At 53.5% G+C, this 9792-nt stretch overlaps 1 long non-coding RNA gene across 1 annotated transcript; it reads right to left on the bottom strand.

Moving 5' to 3' along the window:
* Positions 1-59: 59 nt before the first annotated feature.
* On the bottom strand, positions 60-8832 carry LOC142259162 (uncharacterized). The gene is made up of 3 exons (XR_012727928.1): positions 8770-8832; positions 363-512; positions 60-233 (listed from the first exon to the last, which is right to left on the bottom strand). It is a non-coding gene; the product is annotated as an uncharacterized LOC142259162 (long non-coding RNA).
* Positions 8833-9792: the final 960 nt, after the last annotated feature.

Here is a 9792-nt window from a genome sequence, read left to right as displayed (position 1 = left end):
CGATCCCTTCATAGCGTTACTGTATAATGTCCCAGCATTCCCAGCAGTGTCACCTCTCCAGTCAGCAGCTCAATCATCTTGTAGGTGAGTTCTAGGATCTTCTGGTCATTGATGTCCTCATGTATCGGGGGGTGAGGTGGAGGCCCCGTGATTGGGCTCAGGGGTCTTCCCCATCCCTCAGACACAGGGGCCTGACAGCGCTCACTAGAGGTCTTCTTCACTACTGTGTAATCCTGGTTATGGAGAGACACAGTAATAAATCTCACTCCAGACATTTCCAGAGTCCTCACCTCTCCAGTTCTGTCCATCTGTTATTCCCATAGATAAGAATGATGTAATGTGACGTCATCAGAATCTCTCACCTCTCCAGTAAGCCGGAAGAGGATCTCTAGGGTGAGGTGTAATATCCTCTCCACCATCTTGTCCCTGTCCATATCCATCCTTCACGGGGTAATCAGGAGAATTCTCTTCTATAGAAGATCTCCACTGAGAGTATCCGATATTATAAGGACCTGAATGGGAAGGAGATGAGCCGATATGTAAAATTAATGGAGATAAGGGAGGTGAGCAGGGCTGTATTTGGCCTTCATGCTGCCCTAGGCACTTTAAGTGGTCGCGCCCCTTATTGACAATGTAAAACTGAGCTTTCACACACGACATCTGTTTAAGGTAGATCTACTTTGTAAAACACTTGAAAAAGTATCAATGAGAAACGAAGGGCACTAACCCCCCCCCCCCAATGGGGATCACCACAGGCACATCAAAACATAGCATGAGTATAAAATATTCCCACCACACCGTCCCCACTTATATACTGTGACTGTCACACTGCCCCTAATAAACTACACACTACCCTCCCTTATAAATTATATCCACCAGACCTTCCTCGATTATGAAATATGATCTGCACATTGTCCTCACATCATGCTGCCCCCTCCTCACAATGTCCCATGCATGCTGCCCCCTCCTCACAATGTCCCATGCATGCTGCCCCCTCCTCACAATGTCCCATGCATGCTTCCCACTCCTCAGTGTCCCATGCATGCTGCCCCTCTCCATGAGCTCCTAATGCTGCCTTCCTCTTTTCCATAATGACATCTCCATGCTGCCCCACTCATCATACTAAGACCACCACACTAGCGCTTATGCTGAGACACACACACACACACACACACACACACACACTACCCCACTCTTGATATTGACTCCCCGACATTGTTCCACTCCATACTGAGCCCACACATGCTGCCCCTTCTCCATAATGAGCTCCCAATGCTGCCCCCCTCTTATTCTGAGTCCTTACACTCCCCCCCATCGTTATTGTCATTGCTCTATCCCTCAACCCTTGTCCTCTGTCTCTAGCATTGGCCCCTCTCTTCCATTCCCACAGCAGCAGCCTCTCTCCCCCCGCCTCCAGCAGCAGCCTCTCCCCCAGCATCAGCCTCTCTCCCCCCAGCCTCCCTCAGCATCAGCCTCCCTGCTCCCAGCTTACCCCAGCATCAGCCTCTCTCCTCCCATCCTCCCCCAGCATGAGCCTCCTCCAGCATCAGCCTCTCTCCTCCCAGCCTCCCCCAGCATGAGCCTCCTCCAGCATCAGCCTCTCTCCTCCCAGCCTCCCCCAGCATCAGCCTCCCTGCTCCCAGCTTCCCCCCAGCATCAGCCTCCCTCCTCCCAGCCTCCCTCCTCCCAGCCTCCCCCAGCATCAGCCTCCCTCCTCCCAGCCCCCCTCCACCAAGCCTCCCCCAGCATCAGCCTCCCAGAGCATCAGCCTCCCTCCTCCCCCTCCCAGCCTCCCCCAGCATCAGCCTCTCTCCTCCCAGCCTCCCCCAGCATCAGCCTCCCTGCTCCCAGCTTCCCCCAGTATCAGCCTCCCTCCTCCCAGCCTCCCCCAGCATCAGCCTCCCTCTTCCCAGCCTCCCCCAGCATCAGCCTCCCTCTTCCCAGCCTCCCCCAGCATCAGCCTCCCTATTCCCAGCCTCCCCCAGCATCAGCCTCCCTCTTCCCAGCCTCCCCCAGCATCAGCCTCTCTCTTCCCAGCCTCCCCCAGCATCAGCCACCCTCTTCCCAGCCTCCCCCAGCATCAGCTACTCTCCTCCTAGCCTCCCCCAGCATCAGCTACCCTCCTCCTAGCCTCCCCCAGCATCAACCACCCTCCTCCCAGCCTCCCCCAGCATCAGCCTCCCAGCCTCCCCCAGCATCAGCCTCCCAGCCTCCCCCAGCATCAGCCTCCCGCCTCCCCCAGCATCAGCCTCTCTCCTCCCAGCCTCCCCCAGCATCAGCCTCCCTCCTCCCAGCCTCCCCCAGCATCAGCCTCCCTCCTCCCAGCCCCCCTCCTCCAAGCCTCCCCCAGCATCAGCCTCCTAGAGCATCAGCCTCCCTCCTCCCCCTCCCAGCCTCCCCCAGCATCAGCCTCTCTCCTCCCAGCCTCCCCCAGCATCAGCCTCCCTGCTCCCAGCTTCCCCCAGCATCAGCTTCCCAGAGCATCAGTCTCCCAGCCTCCCCCAGCATCAGCCTCTCTCCTCCCAGCCTCCCCCAGCATCAGCCTCCCTGCTCCCAGCTTCCCCCAGTATCAGCCTCCCTCCTCCCAGCCTCCCCCAGCATCAGCCTCCCTCTTCCCAGCCTCCCTCAGCATCAGCCTCACCCAGCATCAGCCTCCCTCCTCCCAGCCTCCCCCAGCATCAGCCTCCCTCCTCCCAGGCTCCCCCAGCATCAGCCTCCTTCCTCCCAGCCTCCCCCAGCATCAGCCTCCCTCAGCATCAGCCTCCCTCAGCATCAGCCTCCCTCCTCCAAGCCTCACTCTCCCAGCTTCCCTCAGCATCAGCCTCCCTCCTCCCAGCCTCCCTCAGCATCAGCCTCCCTCCTCCAAGCCTCACCTTCCCCCTCCCAGCCTCCCCCAGCATCAGCCTCTCTCCTCCCAGCCTCCCCCAGCATCAGCCTCCCCCAGCCTCAGCCTCCATCCTCCCAGCGTCCCTCAGCCTCCCTCCTCCCAGCCTCCCCCAGCATCAGCCTCCCTCCTCCATCAGCCTCCCTCCTCCAAGTCTCCCTCAGCATCAGCTTCCCTCCTCCAACCCTCCCCCTCCCCCTCCCAGCCTCCCCCAGCATCAGCCTCCCTCAGCATCAGCCTCCCTCAGCATCAGCCTCCCCCAGCCTCTCTCCTCCCAGCCTCCCCCAGCATCTGCCTCTCTCCTCCCAGCCTCAGCCTCTCAGCCTCTCTCTCTCCCCCCCAGCCTCAGCCTCTCTCTCTCCCCAGCCTCCCCCCCAGCCTCAGCTTCTCTCTCCCCCAGCCTCCCTCTCCCCCCAGCCTCCCCCAGCATCAGCCTCTCTCCTCTCAGCCTCTCTCTCCCCCCAGCCTCCCCCCCAGCTTCAGCCTCTCTCTCCCCCCAGCCTCAGCCTCTCTCCCCCCAGCCTCTCCCCCAGCCTTAGTCTCTCTCTCCCCCCAGCCTCCCCCCCCCAGCCTCAGCCTCTCTCCCCCCAGCCTCAGCCTCTCTCTCCTCCCAGCCTCAGCGTCTCTTTCCCCCCAGCCTCCCTCTCCCCCAGCCTCAGCCTCTCTCCCCCAGCCTCTCTTCCCAGCCTCCCCCCAGCCTCAGCCTCTCTCTCTTCCCAGCCTCCCCCCAGCCTAAGCCTCTCTCTCTTCCCAGCCTCAGCCTCTCTCTCTCTTCCCAGCCTCCCCCCAGCCTCAGCCTCTCTCTCTTCCCAGCCTCATCCTCTCTCTCTCTTCCCAGCCTCCCACCAGCATCAGCCTCTCTCTCTTCCCAGCCTCAGCCTCTCTCTCTCTTCCCAGCCTCCCCCCAGCCTCAGCCTCTTTCTCTTCCCAGCCTCTCTCTCTTCCCAGCCTCCCCCAGCCTCAGCCTCTCTCCCCCAAGCCTCCCCTTGCATGATTATAGTGGACAAAAAGAGGCATCGCAACGATCATCAACTAACCTGTAAGGAGCCCATACATTCTAGGCTCTGCCTCTGCCTTACCTGCTCCGGTGCCCGCCGCCCTGCTCTGGCTGGCTCCTCTTCTGGCTGGCTCCAGCTTCAGACGTGTCCTCCTCCGCGGCGTGTGTCGTCTGCAGCATTGGATGCTGCAGCACGGGGCAGTCAGCTGATTGTCGCGCCTGCGCGCCTCTGACCCCGGAAGTGCAGGCGATGGAACTTCCGGGGTTAATCAGCTGACTATGCCTGGCGCCCGCCATGTATTTAAATAGACAGAAGTGCGCCTCTCCTCCCTCTCAACCCCCCCCCCCCCCCGAACACAGTCGAGTGTAACGGAGGGAGGGACGGGGGGCGGGGATGTAAGAAAAAAAAAAAATTTATATATTTATTTATTTTTCGCCCCCCCCGCAACGTGCCGCCCTAGGCACGGGACCACGGGTGCCTAGTGGCAAATACGGCCCTGGAGGTGAGATATCATTTGGGTACTAAAAAATATTCAACATGAAATGTGCTATGTAAATAGTACAACCGTAAAAGTAGCACATTATCTTTATAAACCACAATCCTTCACACGGAAATGTGAGCAGAAAAATAAAAGAGTAATTGCTTCTGTAATAAGAGTAGGAAAATACAAAAGAGCAAAAACAAATAATTTCCCAGTTTTTCGGTTAAGAATAGGGCAATGGAATTAGGATTCGATGTATTCTTGTTTCTACGGAAAAAGAGGGGCCACACATGGTGTACGGATCTGTGAACTCGCTGATGCACAATTTACCACCCATTTCTCGTATGAATGCAGCAAAATAGTGAAAATTAACCCCATTACAAAATGTGCCCACATTATATTTCACTCCCAAACTAGAATAATTATGTAAATAAAAAAGTTTAGATATTCTAAACTAGTGTCGGAGCTTGTAGACTTTAACCCCTTAATGACCGTGGGCAGTAAAAATATGTCCTAGCGGTCATAGTGTTAATTCCCTCCCGCTGCTGCCAGCAAGCAATAAAGAGATTAAGTGTATACCGCCCCCCATCATCAGATAATTTCTGTGGTTTCAGCTACCAAGTGTAGCTCAGACCGTGGAGATCATGATTTGGGCAGAAAAAAATATTTATCTCCCACCTGGCATGATCAATCATGTCAAATAGGGACATAAGGTGCTTATCCCGGTCCCCCGATATGGCCAAAGTGCCCCCCCCAGTTCTATGCCCCAACTGATCATCTAAAATGGCCGGCGCACACGCTGCACTCATCCTCCTCCTCAAAGTTCTCCCCAGGTCCAGCCAGGTCACCCTGTCAATCCCCGGTCTCCCGTTACCTCCTGCAGTGACGATCCCCCACGATCCCTCCTCTTCCTTCTCAGAAGACCCTGGCCACAAGTGCAGAGCGGCTCTCAGCCGGCTCCCTGCTAGTAGTGACACTAAGTTTACTGCAGCTCACACTACCATGCTGTGGACCCGGGGAGAGTGAGTGCAGTATCACTGCACCCACACTCCTCACATGGAGGGTTTGCACTTTCAGAAAATGGGGGATATGTTCTCAAAGTGTGCCACCCATATTCTGGAAGGTCCAAAGTCGTCGTATAACCTCCAAAATGGATTATGGCAGACCGGATTTTTTTTTTCTTTTTAATAAATTGGTGAAAGAGGGAATGTGTTGGGGAGTGTTTTTTCAAATTTTTTTTTGCCTTTTTTTTATTACTGACTAGGTTAGTGCTGTCAGGTATCTGATAGACGCCGTGACATCATTAACCCTAACCCAAAACAATCCTATTTATTTCCCCATTTGCCACCGCACCAGAGCTATACAAAGAGCTGGGGCGAAACGCCAGGATTTGCGCATCTAATGAATGCGCCACTTCTGGGTGGCTGCGGCCTGCTATTTTTAGGCTGGGAAGGGCCAAATAACCATGGATCTTTCCACCCTGAGAATACCAGACCACAGCTGTCCATTTTTCCTTGGCTGGAAATCCAATTTGGGGGGTGTCATGATGTGATATTGTGGGTTATGTACTATTTTGTGTGGGTTCATGTTTTGGGCATGGTGGTCTGTCTATTCGATATATTGTTTGTCCTGTTAAGTCAGGTTATATCCCCTTGAAGTGCTTCTGTGCCTAGGTCTGGGGGAGGGGGCCTGGAATCCACTTAAACTCTCTGTTTACCTGAGAGATTAGTGATTCTGGGTGCAACTTAAGGGTACTTGTCACATAGCGAGATCGCTAGCGTGATCGCTGCTGAGTCACAGATTTTGTGACGTACCAGTGATCTCGCTGTGTGTCACACTAAGCAGCGACCTGGCCCCTGCTGTGAAATCGCTGATCGTTAAACACTGTTCTGGTTCATTTTTTGGTATTCGGGCTCCCGCAGGGCAGCACGCATCGGTGTGTTTGACACCTTACCCAACGACCTTGTTCGCCTATGTTACTAATCAAGATTTGAATTGTGCTATGTAACAGGGTCCCTGCGACTGCCGATATCGTTGCTGCGTCGTTGGGAAGATCTGTTTGACAGCTCACTAGTGACCCTGTAGCGACGTACCAGCGATCCTGAGCAGGTCATATCGTGGTCGGAATCGCTGGTACATCGTTTAGTGTGACGGTACCCTTACAAGAGAGAAGAAACAAGATTGAACCTCTGAGGGAGATGATGAGGCTGCAGACAGCACCCCAAAGACACTGTGAGAAACCCCGATTTCCCTGGAGAAGGACTGCTGGAGGAGTGTGACTGAAGTCCGGGAAATTTATTCCATTTCTGGACTAGTTTTACCCTCCGTGTGGTGGATTATTTGATGGTCATTCTATATTGCATGGAATAAATATGCTTTGGATTGTTCACTCATCTCTCGCTCTGTTAATTGTGTGATATGGGAGAAGGACCCCTTCACAGGGGGCACCCCCCTTTTTTTTTTAATTATTTATGAATTAAAAAAACAGCATGGGGAGACCTTCATTTTGGAATACCAGCCAAGGTGAAGCTGCCAGCTGTGGTCTGCAGCCATCTGCTTTACTCTAGCTGTTGTTTTTTTTTTATTATTATTATTATTATTATTTAATTTATATTTTTTTGGGGGGGGCGGGGGCAAATTCAAAGTTAAACACAATTTAGTGCCCCATGAAACTTACTAAAGGGTGCTAGCTTAGAATATGCAGGGGGGTGGGACATGATATATGTGTTTGACATCTATCCATCCATCCATCCTAGCTTATTAGGCTGTGTGCCCACTATCAGGATTTGCAGTGCTTTGGACGCAGAATGTTTTGACTGCGATGTTGTGAAGTACAAGCGCAGTAGCGGGATGTTTAGAAATCTACTGCCCACTGTGCTTCTTTTCTCTGCAGCATAAACTGACCAGCGGCGCGGCTTCCTGAGGTGCAGGCTGTCAGTTTATGCTGTGGAGATGACAGTGTTTTTCGCAGGGAGAATAAAGTCTGCAGTGGCCTGAACCTGGATTGTGGGCACGGGCAGCTGCATTCTCGTGTGGACAACACTGGCATCTGCACAGAAGGGCTGACACTGCGTCCTAGACGCAGTATCGCCGGATTGTGGGCACCCAGCCTAAAAGTGAGAAATTTGGCATTACAGTAACATTTTTGTGAACTACCTCTGGAGTCAAAATGCTCACTGTAACCCTGAATAACATTTTTGAGTGGTCTAGTGTCCAAAATGGGGTCACTTGTGGCGGGGTTTCTGCTGTATAGGTACCTTAGGAGCCCTGCAAATGTGACATGGTGCCCGCCATTTATTTGAACTTTTACAAAATTCACATGGTGCTCCTTCCGTTCCGAGCCCTCCCGTTTGTCCAAACAGGAATTTTTGGCCACATTGGGGTATCAAAGTGTGGGGTTTACTTTTTCGTGTTTCCTCTTGAAAAAGTGAGAAATTCGGTGCTAAAGCAACATTTTTGTTAAAAAAAAATTAACATTTTCAATATGACGACCTAATGTTATCAAATTCTGTGAAGTACGTATGGGTTCAAAATGCTCAATATACCCCTGGATAAAATTCTTGAGGGGTCTAGTTTTTAAAATGGGATCACTTGTGGGGGAGCTCCACTGTTTAGGCACCTTAGGGGCTCTCTAAATGCGACTTGGCATTCGCTAATAATTCCAGCTAATTTTACAGTCAAATGGTGCTCCTTCCCTTTCAAGCCCTGCCGTGCGCCCAAACAGTTGATTTCCACCACATATGAGGTATCTGCGTACTCAGGAGACATTGCACAATAAATTTTATGGTGCATATTTTCCTGTTACCCTTGTGAATAAAAGCTATCTGGTTAAAGTAATAATTTTGTGGTAAAAATGTTTTGTTTTTTTAAATTTTCATGGCTTAATGTTATAAAATTCTGTGAAGCCTCCGGGGGTTCCAGGTGCTCACCAAACATCTAGATAAAATCCTTGAGGGGGTCTAGTTATCAAAATGGAGTAACTTGTGGGGGGTTTCTGCTGTTTAGGTACCTTGGGGGCCCTGCAAATGCTACATGGGGCCTGCAATCTATTTCAGCCATATTTCCTTTCCACAATTCACATATAGCTCCTTCTGTTCCGGCTCCTCCCATTTGTCCAAACAGAGGGGTACCAGCACGCTCATAAGAAAGTGGGTAATAAACTGTGGGGTCCACTTTTTGGCGTTACCTCTCGAAACCTGTCAAAGTGACACTGCTCAGAATTGTAGAAAATGGCCGAGTCATGAAGTACAAAACTGGCTCCGTCCTTAACGGGTTAAACTGAATATAAATGAGCCGGTCAGGAATAGCGGGAAACTGGTCCTGAACTGGTTAAAGGTGAAAATAGCTGAGACATGAAAAGGTTAATGAGAATGATGACCCCAAAATAACAGACACCCTGCACCTACCTCCGGTAGAGTCTAGATCCCAGTGGCCAGAAGGACCTCTGCTGACGTCACGCCCATGTGACCGGCCTCTTGTGTGGGAGGAGCCTGTAGTTCCCGGCAGTCAGTGCGCAGTTGCTGTACAAGCAGCAGGATGTTTCCCCTCTTCCCTGTTTCTGCTGTTTTTCTACCCCGACGTTTGTGATATAACAGGAGGTAATATCTGATGGAGCTTATCATGTATGAGCCTCAGGGGGAAATAAAAAGGGATTGTAGGTCACCGTCTCTGGGTGCAATAGTGTGCAGCAGTAGGTGCGATGCTCTGACTGTGGGGAGAGAGGGTGCGATGCTCTGCCTGTGGGAAGGGGAGGAGAGAGAGAGAGGGTGCGATGCTCTGCCTGTGGGAAGGGGGGGAGAGAGAGAGGGTGCGATGCTCTGCCTGTGGGAAGGGGAGGAGAGAGAGAGAGGGTGCGATGCTCTGCCTGTGGGAAGGGGGAGAGAGAGGATGCGATGCTCTGCCTGTGGGAAGGGGGAGAGAGAGGGTGCGATGCTCTGCCTGTGGGAAGGGGGGGGAGAGAGAGAGGGTGCGATGCTCTGCCTGTGGGAAGGGGAGGAGAGAGAGAGAGGGTGCGATGCTCTGCCTGTGGGAAGGGGAGGAGAGAGAGAGAGGGTGCGATGCTCTGCCTGGGGGAAGGGGGGGGGAGAGAGGGTGCGATGCTCTGCCTGGGGGAAGGGGGGGGAGAGAGGGTGCGATGCTCTGCCTGGGGGAAGGGGGGGGGAGAGAGAGGGTGCGATGCTCTGCCTGGGGGAAGGGGGGGGGAGAGAGAGGGTGCGATGCTCTGCCTGGGGGAAGGGGGGGGAGAGAGAGGGTGCGATGCTCTGCCTGGGGGAAGGGGGGGGAGAGAGAGGGTGCAATGCTCTGCCTGGGGGAAGGGGGGGAGAGAGAGGGTGCGATGCTCTGCCTGTGGGAAGGGGGGGGAGAGAGAGGGTGCGATGCTCTGCCTGTGGGAAGGGGGGGGGAGAGAGAGGGTGCGATGCTCTGCCTGG

Source organism: Anomaloglossus baeobatrachus, assembly GCF_048569485.1.
Source record: "Anomaloglossus baeobatrachus isolate aAnoBae1 chromosome 5 unlocalized genomic scaffold, aAnoBae1.hap1 SUPER_5_unloc_3, whole genome shotgun sequence".
NCBI lineage: Eukaryota > Metazoa > Chordata > Amphibia > Anura > Aromobatidae > Anomaloglossus > Anomaloglossus baeobatrachus.
Note: the sequence above shows the minus strand (reverse complement) of the source record. Positions and strands in the feature narration are given on the sequence as shown.